Below are 24,510 nucleotides of genomic sequence, written 5' to 3'. Positions count from 1 at the left end.
AGCTACTGCCGCCCCCATATCTCCTGTCGTGCCTCTGCAACAGATGCTCTAGTTCAAATGAATCATGCGTATACGGTAAATAAAGCTTTGCAACTTTTTCTGTGTCAGCGCAGTTGAGCTCTAAATAGACAAACCTTTAGGGTTTTCATAACAGAAGTTCTGTGTGGTTCATCCTGCTATTTCATGTAATTCTATTGATTATTTCTCTGCCTACTCCAGTCGGTGCATTGCAATAAATTCCAGTCCACAAAAGTTGTCCACCTCCTCACAAAAACAATCAGACCACTGCAATGACCTGGTTACTGTGAGTGGAAAACTTTGTGCTGATTGTCAGTACTAGGATTACTGCACAATAGCAAGTTAACAGCATGCCCCGTTCATTTGCTTCTCTCTCCTCACACATTTGTTGTAGTGGCTGTTTGAAGACACTAGGGGCTGTCCAAGATACTTAACCATGCACATGTAGGATCACCTCAGTACCACAAGAAAGCGAGTCAACTGGAGGCTTACTCCTCAGCAAATGCTAACGAATATTTAGTATACTGATACAATGTATCTTACGCAGTCAAAGCTAGATTTGTGCTCTGATTTAAGCTAAAGTAGCTTTTTATCTTCAGCATGAAATCATAATCAATATTTTGATGTAGATTTTTTTAAACATATTTTAACCCACCTGTTTCTTTTGTTATACTGTCTACAAAACAGGCTCTGAATTATGCCATTTAAAGGCATTCTATGACAAAAGCATACTCTCTCTTAGTGAAGCGATCAACTCACTGGGTGTTGGCTGCATTATTGCTAGAGGACAGGATTGTTCACACCTTAGCATTTCTCTTAGCAGATTTTCTTATGAACCCACTGTTTACTGTGGCTAGAAGTACAAAAGGTCTATCGTTTCTGCTGAATAACACTGACTGAACATTACTGATTCTGATTGCCCAGGATAGTTTTCACTGTTTTTAACTTATGGTAGAAAATAGTTCATGACAATAACTATCCACATTTGACATTTGATCACCACACCTGATCTTCTTACTTCAATTGTATTAGGATGGCCGCAGAAGTCTCTTCAGTGGATATCTAAAAACCAAAGCCCAAGATACCACTAGGGATAAAGGATAAAGTATACTTTTGTAATTTGTTTGAGTTGATACTCAAAGACTGATTCATTTCTGATCCTGATCCTGCTGTACTCAATGCCAGCTATCAAAAATACCTCATTGCGCTCCATGAGAATACTGGAACATTTTTCTAATGCACAGATGATTACATGATTACATGTGTAGTTAGTGCAATGCCATTTTTGCATCGGGGCTAGATATACTACTACTACTACTAATAATAATAATAAAGTTATTATTATTATTAAAAACTATTTGTATAGCACCTTTCATACAGGAAATGCAAAGTGTTTTTCAACAAAGAAATTAGAAGTGCAAAAGAAGTAAAAATAAACCCACTTCATGATAATAATAGTAAAAATAAGATAAAGATGAGAACAGAATACATACAATGCATCTTCACATGAAAATAAACATAGAATAAGCATAAAAACAGGGATAGAATACCATAATTAATGTTAAATAAGATGGAGGCTAAAACCTAAAACTTGATGATAATAGTAGTTCAAATAAAATAAAATGAGGAATGCATAACATAGGATGGAAAATAAAACCCACTGAACAATAATAATTAAAATAAAGTTAAAAAAATGAGTACATAGAATGCATACAATCAAGTAGTGCTAAGCAAAGTTCAGTTTCTGGCCTGTATCAGGAAAGTCATAGCAAGTTAACTTACTAAAAATCATAATTTTATTTAATTTTGTTGGCAAGTGGCTATGACAACCAAGGAATGTGCCCAATCCAAGAAAAATGTCACATTTTCAGCTTTCTGTAACTCAAGCAAAGAACTGCACAGGTCTGCACACACACATAAATGCTCTTTATCTTGCTACCACTTCACAGCAGACAGAAAAAATGAACAAAACCAGTATTGCTTCAGTCTGCGCTTGTTCTTTCAAAGAGCTGATGAGCCAAAGCCACCAAACTTCCCTAATGCAAACTCTTTAAAACCAGTTAAGCCCATTCTCTCATGCTATCTGTGGGATGAGAGCCTCAAGTGTCTGATTTGGCTCAATAGACAGTGAGACAGCTGTTGTGTATGGGCTCAGATGTATTGTAAAGCTCCTGCTGGTGGCACTATAATGGTCCTTTAATCCAGATCCCTGGTCTATACTATTCTCTGTCATATGCAAACAATAATAAATAAGAGAGTATATCTTTGAAATTAATGACCATAATTAGTGTCTCTATTTATAGTTCGTAGACCAGTGAGGTTACATTTTGGATTCAATTTAGAACTAGGTTGGAAGCTATTTTGTGGTGAATAGCAGGCTGGGTTCCTCCTTTGTAACTTGGCCATTAAATTACAACTCTGTCTCGGTTCTAATTGAAAGCATCTTTTCCGGGATGGGCTATGAAGAGCTTTGGCTAGAGCTCGAGCAGAGAAGCTGGCAAAGCTTAGGTCTCTTATTTGGATTAATATCCCCAACACCTGTCTTTGGGGAAATTAATGGGTGTTACTGTAAGCAGCTTTCTTTCTTCCTCATACCTTTTGTGCTGATTTCTTACTTTCTTGACCCTTTCTGCCAGCTCTTTTTCCCTCTCTCTGTTGTCCTTCCCATACTTTCTCTCTTTAGATTAGTTGCTCAGTGATACTGTATGTTAAGGACTGCTGTGAGTTTCCATACCCAGCTGTTTGAAAGTGGAGTAGTCAGCAGGATTTGGCTGCTTGGTCCTCACTTGCCACTTCTGATGCACTCTCTCCTCTCTTTTCCAGTTTTCCTTCAAAGCTCCTCCTCTTGTCCTTCTCACTCATCAGTTTTATTATTGCTATTTCTGTTGCAGCATCAACAGTTCTTACATGTTTTTAAATGGTAGTCTAAATAAAAAGAGCTTATTTTCTCAGATTATAAAGAATAAAAAGGATTTTCTCTGCAGCAGTATTTAATGAACAATATCATCTTGTTACAAGATTATCTGCTTTATGACCTCCATTTTACTGTAAAGGGACAACTAACCTGTTTAGTTCAGTTCAAATCAACTCTGGTGCGTTTACCCTTGTGGTTCAGAGCGTTTAGGCTTGTGTGGAAGCTGTCAGTCAAACCCTGGTGTGGACCAAACAACTGTTCCGAGACCGCCTGAAAAGGAGGGTCTGGAGTACTTTGTTAGTGGTTTGAAAGCATAGTAGACCAACCACAAAATTTTCTGATAGTAGCTATATTATTACTATTAAGTCCATACTTGGGCTATGAACTCTCAAGAAAATTATCTTATAACAATCTGTATAAGTGATTCATTTTTGCAAATCATGTGGTAACCATGGTAACATATTTGGGATTTTCTTTAATATGTCAGAAAATGAAAACGAGTTACAACAGATGTGTGTTGTGTTACTTTTTCCTCATTAAACAGTAAGTGAAACGTAGTGACCACGCAGCTACTATCCTTCCATAATATTATGGTAAAAGACACTTTGTTATTAACTGTGCTTCATTATTCATAAGATGAGGTCAAGTTGCAGTCTGGACTAATAAAGCTCATAATCAGTTATTACTTTGTGAGCTCTTTGTGGCGCAAGAGTAGATAAATAAACACATCAGGTTCAGTAAAGTGCTGTATGACTTATTGTCAGTCACCTGAATTTGATTTCCCCGCATGTGTCCATGTAGCACCGCTGATGATGCAGGATAACATCACAGGGTTCGACATTAAGGTTTTTTTCCCTTGCCCCTATACAAATTGTTTTATTTAATAGAGGTTATTAAATATTGTTTAATATTTATAAATAAAGTAAATGAATCAGAACAAGGACACAGTGTGTCATAGATGCAAAACAACAAACATTCTTGCATATCGAAAATGGTGTGACAATCTCACCTCCTCCCTAGAGATGGACTGGTTAACTGTGAGTGAGTGATAAATTAGCTAAATAACTTTTTTCTTTACCCGCTGCCATTTTCTCTTGAGTAGGGGTGGGAATCATTAGGATTTTATTGATACTATTCATATCGATGATCTTATTGTTTCGGTTCTTTATCGATACTCTTATTGGTTCTTTTTCATTACTAAATAATTGCTTTTTAGAGGGTATATTAATTTAAAAAAATTAATTCAGAACAGGATTAGAATTGAATATTTTAAATATAACTAAATGTTGTTTCTAGAGCAGCTACAGTGTTTACAACAGCAAAGTCACTATATAAACTAAATATCTCACTGGAAACAAAATACTGAGTCTTGTCTGTGTTCTTCATTTCTAAACATCAGTCAGTATCAGTCATTCCTCCTGTCCTCTGTCCTCCTCCCTCTGCTGCTGCTGTGATGCACTGCTGGGAAAGCGAGGAGGGGCTTGTTTGTCTCAGCTAAGTTGACAAGAATTTGCCAAATTTTAAAACTAAAATAAACAGTACAGACAGCTTTCATTTTAGCTTGTGTGTAACAGTTCACTATTAGCCAAGCTAGCGCGCTGTGCTTGTGTAAAACATGAGAGACTGCATAGCTAAACAACTTTGCAGGAGATTTATACAGAAATACAGTGTTACTGGTGCAAAGCAGTCAAAGCAAACTGCCATTATAGCAGGTTCATGGTGCAGTTGTATTCTCACCTACCTAGGACACTTTGCTTGGTAGATTACACTTCCCATGCTGTGGCTTTTCTTACTGCTGCTGTCAAGAATAAGGAAGCAAAATGAGGGGAAGGAGGGAATGAAAGCCGGAGAGGCTTATTGTATACATAAATCACTTCCTGGATAGAGGGTATGTTGTTTCATTGCTAATGGATCTCTGCCACCACTCCGTAAATCACAGTGCACACAACCAGACACGTTACTACTCGGAGGCAGGACTCCTATGTAGGCAAAGAGAGATAGAAGACATCATTCTGTTACTTTCTATTTTGTTTTCCTCCTTTCCTCCTCTTGCAGGGATTTTGGGTTCACACAGAATTGCAAAACAAGTAGTATTTAGGTTACTGCCTCTCTACTCTCTGGGTAAAATGGGCACTTACACAGCTTGGTGGGGTTGGCATTAATTCCTGATGCTGAGCAAAGTCACCAACAGTTTATACCTGACCAGCCAGCCATTATGTCCCAGCTTGTCCTTGTGAATTAAAAAAATGCTATCATTAAAAAACGCTATGGTTCAGTCTGTTTTTTTCTGATTGAAGTCCAGATACCACAGTGGTAGGGGTGTTTCTTTTTGCTAATGTAATCAAGGAAGCCATGTGAATAATAGCAACAACTTCAAGACGTCACATAAAAACAAATGCTCATGGTTGTGATTGCAAGGTGATGGTGATGCACTGCTGTGCAGGTAACAGAAGAATTGCAATACATTCTGCAGGCCATATTTGAACCAGAGGAGCTGACACCAAGTGGTGTGCACAGAAAACTTTATGTATAAAGTTTAGTGATACCGAGCTACTGTTACAAGTCCATCCTGGGCTTGTGGCAATCGCCGGCGATGCAAATTTTGTTTTTTAAACCACAGTGGATAGGCAACGGTTTGCGTTACTTTGTTAAACAGACCAGACCAAGTGCTTTACTATTACTTACTTATTTCAGGAACCTAAATATACAGGAAAATATAAATGTATACAGAATAAAATCATTTGCATCAAAAGTTACGTTACTTAAGAGCTCCCCCTAAATTTCTCAAATTAGGCTTTCTGGGGAGCTCATGTCTCTTTCAGAGGAGCCGAGCTCCCCATAGCTCCCCCGTATTTTAAACCCTGTCTGTGGGTCTGTTTTCTTGATCGTGTGACTCCAAGTCTTCAACCAGAGAAATAGAAGCATTTTCAGAACCTTTTTGCACCCCAAATGTATATTTTTTTAATTAGCTCATGGTTGTCTCTGCAGTTTTGAAATAATGAGTCAGATTCAATCAGATGTGCATAGTTCCTGCCTGCTGCTTTTTAAATGTTGACGTTGATACCGACCCAATCTGTCTGCTTTCTGTGAGGGGTGACTTTGGCTTTGTGCTCATAGGCTCCTGACTCCTCATGCTTTACTAGCCTTACGACAGTGATTGCTAAAATCCCTCAGCTGGAAAAAGCTTGATTAGAAGGGGGAGATAGTTAATGAACTCTGACCCCATGCCCACATCTGACATGGCGCTTTCACTCCCAACGTTCACTACTTAGCAACCCTTTAACCCTCTTCACCTTTGGACATCACTTGTCTGTAGACCATAGCTTGAGATGGCACATCCTGAAATCAATTGTCTAGACCTTTCTCAGATAGAAAAAAGGTGACAGTTAATCTTGGTCTTTGGCTGCAAGACATGTGGCCATTATGTATGAATGGAGCTACCCCCACAGCCTTCTGCAGAGAGTCATAATGGTGTTGATCTACCTTTAGTGAGATGTTTTAGCTATGGGAGAAATATCTGGCTATTCTGCACATGGCTATTTTCTAATGAAAGTAGTTTAATTAGTGTTGTGTCCTCCCCATAGAGATAAAATGTTTGATAGTTTGTATTCACAAATTAGTATTTTGTACCCTCGAATGAATAATTGCTTCTCTTAAATTATTGAATTAATTCCCTCAAATAATAATTCTAGAATAGTTCTTTTGAATGACTAAATCATGCCCCCAAAAATCTGTCAAAAATCTGTTAAAAAAATAATGGATACAAATATTTTTTAACAAACACCAACTAGGTGTGCAGTGGTGATGCAAGCAGCATACACATAAATCATCCCCAAGCCAACCACCCAAACAAACATTTAGAGACCTGCCCCCTCATGGACATTTCTCTCCACCTCTACGGGTCCCCGTAGTCTGTATTGCTGTTGAAATGATGTCAAGCAGCGCAAGCTTTCCAGGTGATTTCTTTATTGTGTATTGTATTGATTTATGTGTTTTCTTTAACAGTTTACTTTAATGATTAATATAAATATCACAATATCACCGTATGAACTCTATGAACCTGGACTGTGTGTGTGACCTTTTGGAAGTCTTTCTTAAGGCTTGACCCTATTTCACCCATCCGCAACCCATCTGCTATTTATTAGAATGTTGATTTTTATGACTTGGCCCACCCGGATTATCCGCAGGCCCTGCGGATACAACTGCGATCCGCGCATCACTACTGGGAACAGTGCTTTTGCTGTGGGAGCATCCACGTTCCGATTTGAAAAGTTTAAAAAGCACAATGTCTCCAAGAAACACGTCCTGTGCCGTGACAGGTGCGTGGCCGGCAGTGCAGCCCCCTCCCTGCAGCGTTTCAGCGCCAGGCAGCAGCAAACCGAAGCAGTGAGGAGTCAGAAATGATAATAAAATTGAATATAGCCAAAGAAGAAACCTTTTACTAAATTTAAGTTCATTAAAAAAACATTTATCTGCACCTTTTATTCCTGTTTACAATCATTTACATGTGTTAAGAAATTACCCATATGTATGGGAACTGACAAAAAAAGGTAATGTTTAAAATGTATTATTGGGTGCACCTAAATTATGTGCTAGTGCCACTAATGTAAAAAGTCTAGAGCCCTGGGCCAGCAGCTGTGTTTTAGTAATAAGATGTATTATGTGCAAGCAGTCTTCACAAGGTGCAAAGAACCTTCAATCCACTGTTTGTGATGGGCAAGATGATTTTCTTCTCCCAAAAACCACTGATTGAAGCTGTCATTTAGTTTACAGAGATTCATCTCAAATATCAGAGGACAAACACAACCGCTGAACCGAGTCAAGCAAGCCAAAAGCATACATTTAAAGGGCTTGCCCGTAAAGTATACCCCCCAGCTATTAAACTATTTCTTACTCTGCCTGACTGTCGCAAGCGCCCTTCTCAAAACCAGGGACGCTGGAAATCAGTCACAGTTGGTGGTGCTGAGAGATGGTCAGTCTATATAATGATATCATACTAAATGGTGCGCAATATTCATGTTTTTTTTATTAATTTGAATGGCCAGGATAACTTATAACTAATAGTTACTAACAACAATTTACAACAATTTGAAAACATTTACGCTACAGCAGACAGCAAACTTGAACACCAACATATTGCATGTCAAAGCAGCTGCAGCAACTAAACAGTCAGCAACACGGATCTAATGCATGAGAACAGCAAGGAGATGGATACAGGCGTTTCATAGAGGATACGAGCATATATAACATATAACTATCTGTCTGTTGACAGAGACTCCAGTCTGCAGTGTAGTTCATACACTTCACTGATAAACAGAATTAAGCTTCATGATCAAAGAAATTATACCACGTCTACACTTCTGTCCTTATTCGCATGCTCTCTCTCTCTGTCTCTCTGCTGCAAGTCTGCATCACACTTATTAGCAATTGATGGTTTTCGTAATGCCTGGTTTTAGCGGGTGCTGCACCCCCCTCAGCACCCGTACTTCTTGTTTCCATAAAACATATCTGAGAAGCACCATGGCACAGGAGAGACTGTCAGGGCTGGCTACCCTGAGTACTGAAAATAAACACGCTGTAAGAAAACAGATACTGTAGTCCTAATGCTAAGATGAATGTGTATTCACAATTGATGTAATCTTTGTTGCTCTGTTTGAGAAACCAATTCTAAAAATATGTTGTCTCTAAAGAAAAAGCTTTTCTCTATCTTCACAGTACAGTTGTGTAACAATCTGAATGGGCAGGTGGCTTTTTACAATAATTTTGATAATGAAATCCTGCACTCTGTCATAAAGAGTAATGAGGAGCAGTCTAATATGGAGTACTGTGGACAGCTCCTGCAGGATCAGCACCTTGACAGCGTTTCTGACACTTAAAATCGCTCCAATTGTTTTAAAATTTACTCAATACCATTAACTCCATTATCTGTGTCCAGTGTTCTGAAGTGGTCTGTTCAGTCTCGTTGTGCGTTTGAAAAGATTTAGTATCTTCAGTATAAAAGATGTTAAAATTCGCCTGCTCTGTGCTGCAGGGAAGCAGCCCTTCACTTCATCCTCCAGCACCTGGACTCCTCAGGAACCTACGCCAAGATCCTGTTTGTGGATTTCAGCTCAGCCTTCAACACTATCATCCCGACTCTGCAGTGTATCATTCACTCCGCAGAGATTATGATTGGCTGCAATCTACCTTCCCTCCAGGACCTGTATGCCTCCAGGACTCTGAGGCGAGCAGGAAAGATTGTGGCTGACTCCTTCCACCCCAGACACAAACTGCTTCAGACCCTCCCCTCCGGCAGGAGGCTGTGGTCCATCAGGACCAAAATCTCACACCACAAAAACAGTTTCTTTCCGTCTGCAGCTGGCCTCATCATTATGGACCGGGACCCCCACTGACACTGACTCTTATACCCACCCAACCCCTCACTTAGTACAGTATACTCTTTTGCACATTCCAATGTAAATATTTTGCACATTGCACATCCCTGCACAAACTGTAATTTAAATAATTATATTGTACATATTCTTTATTATTTTCTTAGAATTTTTTTAATATTCTTTAATATCTTACCGTCAATTTTATATTTTATATTTATGATTCTTGACCTACAGCACTTGCTTTATCTTTCTTTATTATTATTTATTTCTACTATGTTTATTGTTTTTGCACCAAAATACCAAAGCAAATTCCTTGTATGTGTAAACCTACTTGGCAACAAAGCTGATTCTGATTCTGATCACTTAGAGTTAGCTATGGGGGCGGGGGGGCCTCACATGTTTGCATTGCGTGTTTGAACTAATTGTGGAGAACCAATTATACAATGTCTATAGATAAGAAAAAGAATGGACCAGTGAACCACAAGCACATGACAAATATTATTAATATTCTAAAGACTACCCCTACCCTGCACCCATAATGCATCGGTTTGAAATTCCGAATTTGAGTGGACTGAAAATCCTGATTCAGGGACAGCCCTAGATTAAATCATTTTATGAGGCATGGAGGACTAATATTCTGATCTGAACCAGATCAAATTTCCTGTGATAATAATTTTAAATTGGTATATCTTCTCACAGTATAAGCTATATGGTGAGCTCAGTTTTCCCACATTACTTCACTATGTATCCCTGAGAGAACAATGTACAATGCCACCAATTAACATTTGTGGGGCCACCCCTTTCTTTTGTGCAAACTCAATTTTGCAAAAGGCACATTATCCTAACTTCAGGAGATGGTCTAGTCAATTGAGTTTGAGAAAGCAACACAATGAACTTTTCCTGTCTGTTGAACTCTTTTGCATCCCTGGAGTGATGGCTTTCTCATGTTGGTAATTTGATTTATTGAAAAAGTACCTATGTACCATGTGTTATCTGCTCCTGCATCCTCCTCCATCTTAATTAATATATTTTACATACGCTATTGCTCTTTCAAAACACCTTTGTATTTTTTTGTAAGACTGACATGCACTTTGCTCTCTAATTTATATAGACACAAAAGCACAAAAGAAATAATACCTTCGAATGTGAGTTTGATTAGTTCAGCCTTTTCAAGGATACCATACAGTTATCAGCGTTTTTCATGAACAAAGGTCTATAGACTGTTAGGGAGAAGAGAAATTACTCTAGAGAGGTATTGTTTATGTTTTAATTTGTACACACATTGTATAGTGAATAATGTGTGTACTGCAAAGTTTTGGCAACACTGAAGAGACTTTTTCTGCATTGGTACCATACTGTATATTTCAAAACTAGGACCAGTGGATGCATCGCTAGCAAAACGTTTTAGAGAATCATGTTTTCTGTACTATCGTGTCTTTGGAGGATCCTCTTTGCATAAAAATTTTATTTTGGTTGGCGGAGTATGTCTGTCTGTGAACCACACACATGCGCATACTGGCATACATTTGGTTGGCTTCTTTTGTTTGTCTACAATTGTATTGTACAAATTAAATGCACAGTATATGTAATATTCTCATTCTCACTCTCAATTATTCTCATCGGTAACATAATGCATTCTAATGCTGAATAATGAGCTGGACTGAGTGTAAAATGGTAGAAATGTATTTAAACCCGCAGATTCCTGTCTCAGAATATATTTACCGAAGTGAGACATTTTCTTCCTGTATTAGAAGCATGATTGTTGGAAAAAATAGTTGAGACTGTACAGAGTTTAAGAATTTTTGTATGTATAAACAGTGTAAAATCGCACATCCATGAATATTTATTGAAGAGCACTGTGCTCCCACACATTAGAACTTAAAAACTACCCCCCACACTCTAATCCACTGACCCTCCACACCTCTGACCTTATTTGGCCTTTTACTCATTTTGTTGGAGGGCAAGAAAGACAGTTTTGAATACCAATCTACTGCCTGTAGAGCCAGATGGGTCTGGAGCTCAATGCATGAATTAGTCTATTAGCCTTGAATAGAGTTTTTTTTATGAGATGGTATTTACAGCAAGGCCTCATTCTATGGCACGCTCTGTGGTCTGACCTTCATATTAAGAGAACTAATATTCCTCATATGTTTGACACAAAGTGCAGATCTACTGAATAAGAATGACCCCTCAGCCGGGGGTAGCTCTTTTAGGTAAAACAAGACTGTAATCTTTTGTCTACACTTTTGTTCAGACTTTTCCAGCAGCTGTTAGCCATTGGATGTCCCTAATTGATAATGTATTCTCCGAGCAGTATTCTAAACATAGTGATAGTGATCATTTAAATTAGAAAGTCTACAGTACAGTGTGTTGTTGACTGGGTGGACTTCATGGGAAAACAAAAGCTTTGTAATCCCAGTCTCCCTGATCTTTGTCCTTGTGGTCTTTGAGTAAAACAGACCAGTAGTGGCAAGGTCTCCAGATGGCCATGCTGAGTAATAAGATTTCCCTGGGATCATTGCCATATGTATAAATGTGTCCATTTTACCATTTTGATTGTAATGTTAGTTTGCCATGTAAGAGATGTGCTCCCATTGAAGAGGCAATTCTACGCATGGCTGACTCCCCCTCTCTTTCATACACCCCTTCTGCCTTAACTGAACTAAAATGGGAGATAGCTTTGATCCCTTATGAACACATTATTTTCATCTTACACAAATTCTTTCATTTCTTTTCCCTTTCTTCTGTCTGTGAAAAATATCTGAGCTTAACAGTGTTCCTGCCTGAATAGTTCCAAAATATCTATCCTCTCAGTACAATAGCATTTCAGCTATCCCAGGTTCAGCGAGGCAGTGATTCGTACAATAGGTGGCTTCTTTCCATAGGGGGAGGAATGATTTCTAATTTCGGGAGAGCCTACAGCTTGGAAATTGCAGTTCTATCACACCACCTCCCTCGCTGGTGAATACTGACAAGCCCATATCTTACACTCAAACAAACTGACGTTGCTGAATAGTGTAGAGAGGGAGGGGTGTAGATATGAGAGATTTGTTGTACACAGTTGTATTAAAAGAATGGGAGGACACTGCTTTGTCCTTGTGGAGCTCCTAAGGACTGCATATTAAATGTCATTGCCCTTTAATCATCCACTGCATCCTGGTGCCGGCTCTTTATGTGCTGTCACTTTCCATCCAGGGACAATGGACTGTTTTAAAGTCCCCTTCAGCCACTGTGTGAGCATATGGTCCTAAAAAAGTGAGACACCAGATTGAGCCTAAACTGCTGCGTGTGGAGTACTTAAAGTTGGGACCAGACATTGGTATTTTCTATGGGCTGTGAATTGATGTGAAGACACATTTCAAGAAGTTGATCATTTTTCAACTTGAATAAAAAATTGGTTGCATAAATCAACACATATTGCTCTTTAGTGAGAAACATTTTAGTCACAGACAACTACATTTTAACACAGTTAATTACATGGTCGGCCATGGCGTTATGACTCTCTTTCAAGCAGATTTCCAGCCCAGTCAGAAAGCCATCTCTTGTTGGGTGTGAAATGTTCTCCGTGCATACATGACAACACTTTTCAACTGCTTAATTTATATAGGGGTTTATGATCAGTAATGTAAAGCCTCTAAAACATCATTATGACATCTTACTTTTGAATGAGATATGTTTACGCTGTCAGTACACTGGGGAAACTGCTCTTTTCTGTGATATATATTTCCGCAGGGCATTTTGAGTAATTCAAGGCACAGTCCCATAAATCACACTGCCCTTCCAAAGAGATTTGTCAATGATCACTCAAACACACAACTGCAATTATGCACACATATGAGAACTGACTGACCCATGACCTGTGTGTGTATGTTGTAGCTATAATAGCAGCCTGGCTAAAACTATTGCATTTTTTCACATATGGTCTGTGGTTGGTTGTATTTCTTTTTGACACTTCCGCCCTTAATTTCCTTCTCAGAAATCTTGCAGCACTTTACCTGTTTCAATTTTCTGCTAATAATAGCAATGTAATTGCATCTTTCCCTGTCAGTCTATGATAACAGAAATATTGTCAGTACATTATCTTTTTACCATGCACTCAATTTAAGTCCTTATGATAAGTATACTAAATGGACAAAGGGGAAATAAATGGACAAAATTGAAATGCAAATACTATCTAGCTCATATCTATTTCTCCTAATATTTTGACTCTTGTGTGATTAAGCACAGAAGAGCAGGTTAGGTTGTGATTTGTGTTTGTAAAACCCATGACTGTGTCTGATGTCAGGTCTGTCTATCATGACACTGGCCACCAACTACACTGACTGTATAGTATTTCTGTCTGTAGATACAGCTCTTTCTTTGAGGGTAATAAATATATTTAATCATGTAAGTTATTTTCATTCATTAGATATTTCACTTCTCTATTAGAAGCTCAAGGAAAAAGTCTTATGAATTACTTAAGGATATACTCCTAGGAGTAAAATGCATTGCTGTTGTCTTTCCTCGAGATGCTCAGATTTTCTCCTACAGTCCAAACACATGCAGTTTAGATGAATAGGAGTCAGTTAGTATGAATCTATTTGTCTATCTATACATGTTAAATCTGTGATAGACCATTGTATGCTGGATAGGATCCAACAAACTGTGACCCTAAATAGGATGAGCAGTATAGAAAATGGATGGATGTAGGTCTGCAACTAAAGATTATTTTCATTAACGATTAATCTGACAATAATTTTTTTATTAATTGTTTAGATTTTAAAAAAAAAGTAAAAAAATTCCCATCACAACTTCACAGAGCCTCAAATGTCTTCGACCAAAAGTCCAAAACCCAAAGATACTGTATTGAATTTATGTGTGACATGTGACAAAGAGGAGCAACAAATCCTCTCATTTGAGAAGCTGGAATCAGTGGCAGTAACATAAGTAACAAATCAAGAAACAATATACACATTTGGCTAAGACACATACCATTTAACCAAACTGTACAGGATTGAGTCTGGCCTGAGAATGTTATCTCAAACCAAAGGGGAAAATAACCTTAAAATCAGTGAGCGTTACATTTGTACTAAAACACTGTGTCTTAACTGCCCTGACATTCTGTAGTATTGATGAACTGGCTTGGCACCACAGTCCAAACTTTTTATATTAAAATTCACTCCTGACTGTAGTCAAGGTCATTGTACGATTGGCATACCCATTATGTTCTTTCAATATGACAGTGCTGTGATCCACAAATTTACCTGAGACATACAGTACAGAGATCCCCTGGTTAGTATGGAATAGCTGAAGTCATTGATTGCTTTGTCCTCTATGCTCATTTTCTCATGAATCTAATTTAGTATCTCAGAGGTGAAGAAGGAGGAGGATCTCGTAGATGGCAGTTTACAGTTATAGCTCTTTTGAGGTGAATATGGTTTTTATGAGCTTTGAAATACTTGCAAAGAAGTGTTGTATAACATCTGTGTTTGAGTTTAAAATTTTTACTGGTAACCAGTCATTCTTTGCACAGACTGGTCCCATATTTGGCTGCTATTGGATTTCTGTATCTATAAGTCAGAAGAAACAAAAATCAAACAAACAACAAGAACACACTCCTGGCCATCAACAGCCCAGTCTGCAGGTCTGTTATATTTTCAACAGACCAACACAATGCCCGTTCTACACTTACTTACAACACTTCTGTTAATAAGGCCCAATGATTTCTCAGCCATAGTTGTTGAATGAAGTGCCAACGCTCTTTCCTTCCTTCCATGCCTATCCATCACTGCTTTGTTGACAACAGTGACAGCCCAGCTCTGTCTGTTGACAGAAAATAATGGGCCTCTGTGGCCCAGTGTCATGTTGTGATTGACAGAGATTGTTGGAAGCTAGATTTCAGTCAATATTCTATAAACATGTACTTACCAGTGCCAATTATGAACAGAAGCAAATAAGTCATTTATGGGATGCTCCACCAAATTGTCTTTTGTATCGAATACCAGGTCAGAGTCCTAAAGAAAATCTGTTGATGCTGGACAATTCGGCAGCACATGATTTCTGTCCAGTACATTGGCAGATTTGACATAAATGTTAGATATCTATCCAAATCTTTGTTTACATCACCAGCCTTTTCATGCCCAGCTTGAGGATCTTTCTTCATTTAAATTTATGATTTACACGCTTGCGATTTGTGCTTATACGATAATGTGAAAAAAAGGTTGCTTCTAACTTGTGAAAAATACAAAAATTCAAAGCAATGTTCTTTTCAACAACAAAGCCATTTATCAATTTTAGGCCTATTGTGTGGACAATGATGTATGGTTGTTTATAGCAAATATTTCTCCTGACTAGGCATGCTACCACATTCATTGTGTAGAGGCTAGCTCACCTAAATATATATAAATATATATGCCCCTGAAGGCATGGCCTACAGGAGATGCAAATAAATGAGAAGAAAAAAAACGAGAGTTGACATGTTGAAATTACTGCAATGTATGCTTGTGGGCATATGTGAAACATGCATTCTTTCTGAAATGTTTTAAATGGTCACAGTTATAGAAACAGTAAATTAGTCTTTAAATGATCAGCTTACCGGAGCACAGAGCTGAATTTACTGTATGTTTTTAGGTGTTGCCTTAGACTCTATATGGAGGTAAACAGTTAAAGATACAAATGAAGCAAACAGCACCAACTTTTGCTGTCAAGATACTCTATTAATAGTAATGCATCTGATTCTAGTTAAAAAACTCTTTTGCCAACTTCTTCCCTTGTTTTCATGTAAACCAAACAGGCTATTACATTTCACTCCCTCCAGCTGCAGCCCTCCTGATGTTTGAATGAGCTTTGCCAACTGCAAACCCAGCAGGAACACCAAACCTTGCATCAAAATGAGGCTCTGTGATGACCACTTAATACTCCAAAGAAACTTAAGTGACTCTGTTGCTGCTACTGCAGGCACCAAATGCATCCACAAACAATTTGATATAAACTTTCCTGGTAAATGAAATGAATTTATGGATGTCCTGTTTTGTTTAATATTTTTATATTATTTATAACTGGATTTATGATTCGTTATTTTTGCGACAGTTTTTTTATGATGATTTTAAGTAAACACTATGCTTAAAACAGTCAAATCTACCAGATAACCACAGAGTGACTGAATTATTGAAAACTCATTTAATATTTTCAAAAAAGCCACGTGGTAGAGTGTATTTATTCCAGGAGCTACAGACATAATTATTGTGCAGGCTTATCTGTCATACAGTGGTCTACTGCAGTCATGTTGATGACAATGTTTTTTGCTCAAGATTCAGATTACAGACTTGGAGATTGCATTATGCCCCTATAGGTTCAATTAGAGAGAGGAAATGCTAGAGAAATGATAAGGCTTGTCTATTTTCAGGTTCCTTGTATCACCTAATGTCCCAAATGACATCATCTGGTGAAACTAAGTTTCTCTCCAGCTTCTTCATTCTTCCTCTGTCACACACACTCATTTGCATTTGGACCATACACACATGCATTTCCTCACCTGGCGCAACACCAGCGTAAGTCTTTACTTCGAAACAGATTCATGTGAGAACAGAAGGTACAGATCAGTGAGGTGAACTATGGGGCAGCTTTTCATTGCACTCAGCTGTCTTTTTCTTTTTGTCTTTGCCTGTACAATCAAAGTCACAGGTGTCATATTAGTAATTATGTTGTGTTTGAAGCTATTATCCTCTGGAGCACGTTGTCTCAGCACCTGAAGCAGAAGTTAGAGATTGTTCAGCATTTAGCTAAGATAGAGCAAAAATGCACAGGAAATGTTTGACTGCAGTGTGTACAGAATTCTTATCCTCAATGAATAGATCCATTATTACTAAGCAGCATTGAGAACAAAGTAAAATAATGTGCTCTCACAGGTCATAGTAAACTACAATTAATACTTCATCAGCCATCATTACTTCAAAGAATCAGTTGAGTCTGTTAAACATTTAAGTGATAACACCTCAATGCAAAAACTACTACTACTTTACATTAGATAATCTACTTGGTCTTCCAGATAGAGTTTTACATTTGACACAAGCGTTGTTTTACAGTTGTGGGGAATCATTCCCACAACTTTGTGCCTATTACCCAAGGACTTTTTGAAAAATATGCAGTTTGAGTAGAATTCAAAAGCATTTAATTTTCTTTTAGCTGCCACATTCATGGTTTTACTTCAAGACAATATTTTTTCTATAAATATACACTAAGAAAAACAAATTCTACATCAAAAAGTACACAGACAAGTATACAGTACATACAGTACATATACTGTCAATTCAGACTGACAGTGTACCTTCAGAAATATTGGACTCACCTCCACAACAAAGAGGTTATCGATTATCTCACAGTTGCTTCCACATACTAGATTAAAAAGGGAAAAAGTAAATGAAGCCCTGCAATTTCTCTCATTACCACCCACCTCAAGTCTAAGGCAAGTGCCTTTGAAGAAAAAAGCTTTCAAATTAACTAACTAAGGTGATCCGAAGGACACAAACTTCCTACAGGGAAATTAAAAAGAAATTTGGACATACCAGTGTACCCTCTTTTCTCTCCTCCTGCTTTCAGTGATAATATGCAAGACACTAATGAGAATTATCAGCATATAAAAGGATGAAATATTATAAATGATCATCAGCAAACCACCATGATGGAAATGTTCTAATTAATCTTACCTCTTATACAATTACAGGTCCTCTTTACTGCGTCATCTTCTGTCTAACAGGTTCTTCTCCATTTTAAAAGGTGGTTGGTGATATTTATTAGTGTCACCAAATCTGCCAACCTCACCGGTCCTGTCTATTGCTCCTCAATAAAGCATTAGTAATAGTAGGGCATGATGGCACCCAGGCACCATATATATTTTCATCCACTTTTGCTGTTTGAAGGTAAAACAATATATTACCTGAATATGAGGAAGCTTCAGAGACAGACTTTTATCTTGGTAGAAGGTATGATAAAGTATGTTTATCATAGAGGGTTTGATTCTGGTCAATCTATGTGAAATCACTCAAAATGTATGCTTTTAAAGGAAAATCATATTTTTGTAGTTTGTCCATCATTCACAGTTTCAAAATGTAGCCTCTTGCTCACCTAATTCTGCAATGAATACAAATCAAAGGGAATGCATGATGCATGGAATATCATTAGCTTTAGGTGCTCTTAGTATTTTACAGCTAGCAGCTTTAAGTAAACGTTTTTGCTGATTATGATTTACATCACTGTTTAAGAGGTCATTGATCTTTCAAAGGAGGCACACATTGCTGTCTCTTTGCCTTTCTTTGTGGATTCAAACAGCCTTGCTACTGATCAAGATCACAGTGACCACTTCTATGGCTCTGCAAGGGTAAAAGTTCTTCTGTGAGCGCTGCTCTGTTTCAATATTTTGCCCTACAGCAATCAGCCTTATTTATGGAAAAATATAATATACTTGCAATAACAAATGTGTATTTCCATGTTTTTTAAATGAGAGGAAAGCATAAAAGGCTTTTGATGGATGGAACATAGCACAGATATGATCAAAAAACATTTATAAATCTTATGCAGTCAGTCTTGTGGCTAAAGGAGAGCACTGATGTCAAGCTAGGTTTCTTGGTCTTGAAGAATGTCTTTGTAATGCATGCTTTGAAACTCATTAGTCCTCTTAAATGAGTTGCATGGTAACCCCACTGAATTGGTTTAAAGTAATTAGTTTCACCTTAAATTATTCACAAGAACACATCAGAAGTGAGAATAATGAGTGGAGAAGGACAGTGTGTTCTGAGACATCGAACATGCACACAGCCTATAGAGCATTATGATCCTGATTTTGGAAAGCCATGGAAGTGTTATATGTAACAATGGAAGTGTTATACAGTATAAGAATATTTGCTATTGTTTGCTCATGCTAAAATGATAATCTTCGATAATGCTTATATGTTAAAGACAGATTGTCTGGAACAATGCTAATGCATTGCATGAGACACAAAACTCCGCAATGAGTCAGCGAGTAAGGTAGAGAGTAAAATTATGTCATAACTGATAGCACTGATGACCAAAAGTATGAAAACAAGACCCAGGTTGTCTCACTGTACTGAACACAATTCAACAGCACCACAAACTACAGCCTCCAAAATGATCATAGAGTTGAATCAACACCTGTCTGAAACAGTAATAACAAAAACTGAACATTTCATGAACGTAGGCTTTATTGCAGGGCTGTTGTATTAGACTGCATTAGTTTGAGCTAGATGTACTTCATGAACTACCAACTGATACATATAGTGGATAACACTGAATCTAGCGGGATCAGGTTTAGTGCTGTAGTATTTTAATGACCCTGGTATAATTTGTCACTGAGATTTACTAATTACTCATTTTAATCCACCACACACATGTCATTCTTTTTCCTCCAAAGTATTAAGGATAAACAGGTGATTTTCCTTTTCTTTCTTGTATCTGCAGCAACACTACATTGATGTGCATGTGTCTAGTGTGTGAACTCGTATGTCTCATATATCTCTGAGTCTAATATGGCTGGCTTCTTGAGTCGTTGTGACCATAAAGTGACAAAACTATGAGTTAATAAATGGAGCAAGTCCAGGACAAGTTCAGAGACCTCCGGCAATGACAGTCTTTTGTTTCTTTTTCCATGTTCAAGGACTTGAGCTGCATACAAATTAGAGGTAGGACTGGTACAGCAAAGATTGCCTGAGGTTTTTAACATCTAAATTGGTTAAAATTAGATAGTTCTAGTGAATTGAGTGGCTGAGAGTCATGTTGTTTTATAACATACATTTTAACACTTGGTGGTAGATCAAGTGGTCATATGCATCGTCTTGGGGCCAGCTCATTGACTGGCTGAGTATTGACTTTGTTAAGTACAGATTATAAAATGATATTGCATTATAAAGAGTAAATGACTGTCTGTAAAGAGCTATATGTGTTGAAGCCCTGACTTGAACATAGGAGCATGCTTTATCAAAACTCTGCATGGCTTCTACAGCTTTTCTGTACATTTACTCTAAAAATGTGACTTTTGCAGGCTGGTAATTGTAAATATTTTTGATAGTCTTGTCAGTCCTATTTTCTCTGATGACATGTAATGCTGTTTCATCACATGTCAGGTGTATTTTTATGGTGTGTTAAATATTCCTGATTTTCCATGATTCTCACTGCAGTACACTTACAATGAGCACATACAGCTTTCAGTTGATATTTTTATCTGGCATAATCTTTATATGCTGTGGGTTTCCTAATGATTGTGATTTAGTGTGACTTTTATGTGCTACTATATGGTAGCTACCCTATGTTAAACCCTTTAGGCTGTTCCGTGGCTCTCACAATATACTATTTTGTCAAACTGCCAGTCAGTTTATTTGTCCATGTCTTTGCTAACTGCTTGTAAGTCTGCTTATCCTGGTCTGTACGTGTTGCACAGTGTGCTTTCCAAATGATGCTCTATATTTAATGTTCTGCTATTGTATTTATGAGTCATGTGTGCCTATTCTGTGCACTTGACAATATTTTAATTTAATGACTGTGCTCATACTATATTTTTAACATGTAGCCAGCAACAAATGTGTAAATGGGATTTTAATCCCACATGTGCAAATATGCCTTTTTTTCCTCTTTATGATAGCAAATATGAGATGCAAATAATGCATCACTGATGGTATAAAATGTGCAGTAAAGGAATAAACTGATGATTTATTGATAATTCGGGGATGAAAGCCCATATTTCCTGGATGAATTGTTTCCCAAGAATATTAGCAGTATCTTAAAGCTATAACCTCTACTTTCTACTTTATATGTTACATTCCCATACCCATTTGTCTACTAGAGTTACAAAAGTTAGAGATGGTTGATTGTATTCATTACCTCCATAATAAACACACTAGCCAGTGCAACTTTGTGTGGCACCTTGACACATTGTATAACACTGTTCTGTTTCCTTAAGATTGAAGAGGATAAATACTCTTCGGCAGGGCAGAAAATTACATCACTGTTATCAAAGGACATGCTGTTCTATGTTTGATGGGTAGCGATTTTGTCAGTGCTGATGAGCTACATTATTTGAAAGACAATGAGTGAGTGAAGAGAGAGAGTGATGCAGTAGATTGTTCTAATTAAAATTGGGATTTAATTTATCTTGCTTCTTTGTGGATGGTTTATGTATCACACTCAAATATCCGGTAGACTGTGATGAAAACTTTTTTGGTGTAAATGCATCATTTACATCCTCGTAGGTAGGGTAAGGTGTGTGTGTGTGTGTGTGTGTATAACTGCTATCTTTGTGGGAGTTTTAGACCCTCAAAATGAGATTCTTCTGACTGGTTCTCACTTCTCCAAGGGACTGTTGTAGGGTAGGACTTGGGTTCATATTAAACTTTAGGAGTATGATAAGGGGACTGGGTATGAATATAGTCTGAAGAGTGTGTGTGTGTGTGTGTGTGTGTGCTTGTATGGATTTGTGATATACTGTATGCACTCAGTAGGAGGGTTTTGTGATGAATCTGATGGCATAATTTCAATAGTGTCCTGTAGCTATGGAGAGCTCATTTGTCACATGTAGTCAGTAAGCTTTTGACTCCTCCCTTGGTGGCCTTATTGTGCTGATGAACACTGGATCAACTGACTTGGGTCCAGGTGTTTCCCCATTCAACTTCACTCACTGTGCTGTGCAACGCTCCACCTACTAGCTTTTTACTATGCTTTCCACCACATCTCACTTTTTTTCATCAGTAGATGGAGTTTGCTTGGTTGTCATGGAGCAACCCTGTTGCCTAGAAATCACGTTAATATAGTACAAATTAATTTTCCCAACTGTGTTACCCTGACAAATGTAATCACTGCCTGGATTATGTTCAGAGGCAAAGTGTTTTTGTGTGAATGAAGTGCTACATTTATCTGCTGCACCAGAGTCACAGGGAGGGGTCGGGGGATGGATGGTGGCCGTACAAAGTGCTGAACCTTGACACCAGAGACCAAGGTTCGCATCCTGAGTACTGTTGGTGGTTAGGTTTAGACAACAAAAGCACTTTGGTTAAGGTTAGGGAAAGGCTAAATGTTGCTAATCACGTTGTATTTCATGATTCAAGTCACTGCAGACTTTTTCTGTATTAAACCAGACCACAATCTCTCCCTAATTTTAAACAAGTGCTGTGAGTGCCTAAACCTAGGCTAATCATAATAAAGTTAAATAATACTGTAGTCACTACAAGCAGATATTGTATTGCAAAATCTGATATTATAGTGGAAAAAAAATTAATTATATTTTACTGATATGTTCAATATCAACATTTTTGCCACTTGCCAGATATGTTAAAGTACCCCTCCACTCAAAAATTGTTTTTTCTTCTGTTTAAGTCCCCTAAAATGTCAGACCTTGTCTTTACTGACTTGTATCTGTGCAAAGTTTGTCACTAGAGAGGTGTTTTCACATTCCTCTTCTGAAGGGGGAGATGTCTGTACACTTCCATAAAATCTGAGATTCAAACGTACTCCCGGCAAGCTGGTACGTCGCAAATTCGAAAGCTGATTATGTTGTAATTACTGATAATGTAGGGAGCATGTATAAAAAATAGAATAGGGCCCTGAATGCTTTCTTGAAGAACTCCATAATCAATATCAACTGTCTTAAATACAAAATGACCTAATCTAACACAGCTTTCTTGCTTGAAAAGTATGAACAAACCTATTGAAGCACTACACCAGAGAGACTCACCCATTTCTTAAGTAAGTTGTTAACAGTGCCATGATCAACTGGGTCAAATGAAGGGCTTAGATCTAAGCAGGACAATGACTTTATCAGCATCAACAGTAATTCTCAGTCAATTCCTCAGTATGTCATGGTTTTGGGTTTGTGTTATTTTATTTCCTGTTTTATTTTTTTATTTTATTTCCTTCCCTCATGTGTCTTGTGGTTTTACTTCCTGCTTCTGATAGATTTGTTCTGCCCTGATCAGTTTCACCTGTGTCTCGTTGTCACCCCTCGCTGAGTGTATTTAAGTCTGTGTGTTTGCGTTGTTTAGTGTCACATCATCATGATGCCATGTGTCAAGCATTCTGGCTTCTTTGAGCACTTTGTGGATTGACTTTATGGTTATGGTTTACGCTGCCTGATTTTCTTAGATTTTGCCTGTTCCCCATTATACTTGTTTGCCTGTATTGGACTCATTCCTTGGTTTTGACCTCTGCCTGCTAGTATCCTGTGTAAGTTTTTAGTTTTCATTAATACTCACTGAACTGCACCTGCTCTGCCTTTAGTGTCTACATTTTGGACCCAAAATGTAGACACTAAATGTTCCTACTTGACACTGTAACACAGTATGGCTGTTTCAGTGCTATGGGTAGCCTGATAAATAGACTGGAACTTTTCAAATATATTGTTGTTGTTGTTCAGATGATTGTATAGTTAACACAGTTCTCTCCAGAAATTTACCAAGAAAATAACAATTAGAAATGAGTCTGTAATTGTCAAGATTAACAATGGCCAGGCTTCTTAAGATGTTTTACAATAGCAGTTTTAGAAGTCTTAGGGAAAATGTCTAATTGTGAGAAATGTTAATTATTCTTGTTTCCTGGGAGAGGCACTCAAACTAAGTTGTTACTGGGTGCCTTATTAGCCTACTTCATGACTACCTTACCATTAAATAACATTTTGATATCCCCTTAAGTAAATTACATCACCATCTACCCAACAGACAACGAGTGTATCCTTAGTTCATAAATGGCATAAATCATCATTCAGGACACATTTATATTGTGTTCACATCCACATGTCATACTATAGCTAAAACAACCACACTATGCCACACAGCAATGATTACGATAAATATTCACAGCTAAGTTGCATATGTGTCTCTGTACCCAGTTTTAAAGCTGATACATTAAAGCCCAATTGATTTGCTGTTTGCAGACCCATAAATGCACTCACATTTAAGACCATATTGCTGAGACTTTGCAGGACAACCATAACTAATGTAGCTTGACCAATGACTTGTCATTACCACTGTATGACTTCTAATGGACCAAAATCAACAGTAATACTGGCCAATCACAACAAATAGTGACTTCTGTCAGTGTTTTTGTTGATGAAATCTCACTAGCTGCTTCAGTCAGCTCATATCTTAAAGATAAACTGAAGTTCTATGCAAAATCCTGATTTTGTAATTGAATTTTTTACCCCCATCTCTACTTGTCACACTGAGCCTC

The 24,510-nt window shown here is 37.7% G+C and overlaps 1 protein-coding gene across 2 annotated transcripts in view; it reads left to right on the top strand.

The window, feature by feature from the left end:
* kiaa1549lb (KIAA1549-like b) overlaps nt 1-24,510 on the top strand; it is a 112,497-nt gene that overhangs the window by 71,658 nt on the left and 16,329 nt on the right. Inside the window, exon 23 of one of the 2 annotated variants that reach the window (XR_006377468.1) lies at nt 8,964-9,507. The exons of the other annotated variant lie outside the window; for it this stretch is intronic. The gene's annotated coding sequence lies outside the window, so the exon portion shown is untranslated. Of the gene's footprint in view, nt 1-8,963; nt 9,508-24,510 lie in introns of those variants that run through there. 2 annotated transcript variants of the gene reach the window in all.

The sequence above is a fragment of the Siniperca chuatsi genome, linkage group LG1, assembly GCF_020085105.1.
Source record: "Siniperca chuatsi isolate FFG_IHB_CAS linkage group LG1, ASM2008510v1, whole genome shotgun sequence".
Taxonomy (NCBI): Eukaryota; Metazoa; Chordata; class Actinopteri; order Centrarchiformes; family Sinipercidae; genus Siniperca; species Siniperca chuatsi.
This window is presented reverse-complemented; position numbering and strand designations above follow the sequence as displayed.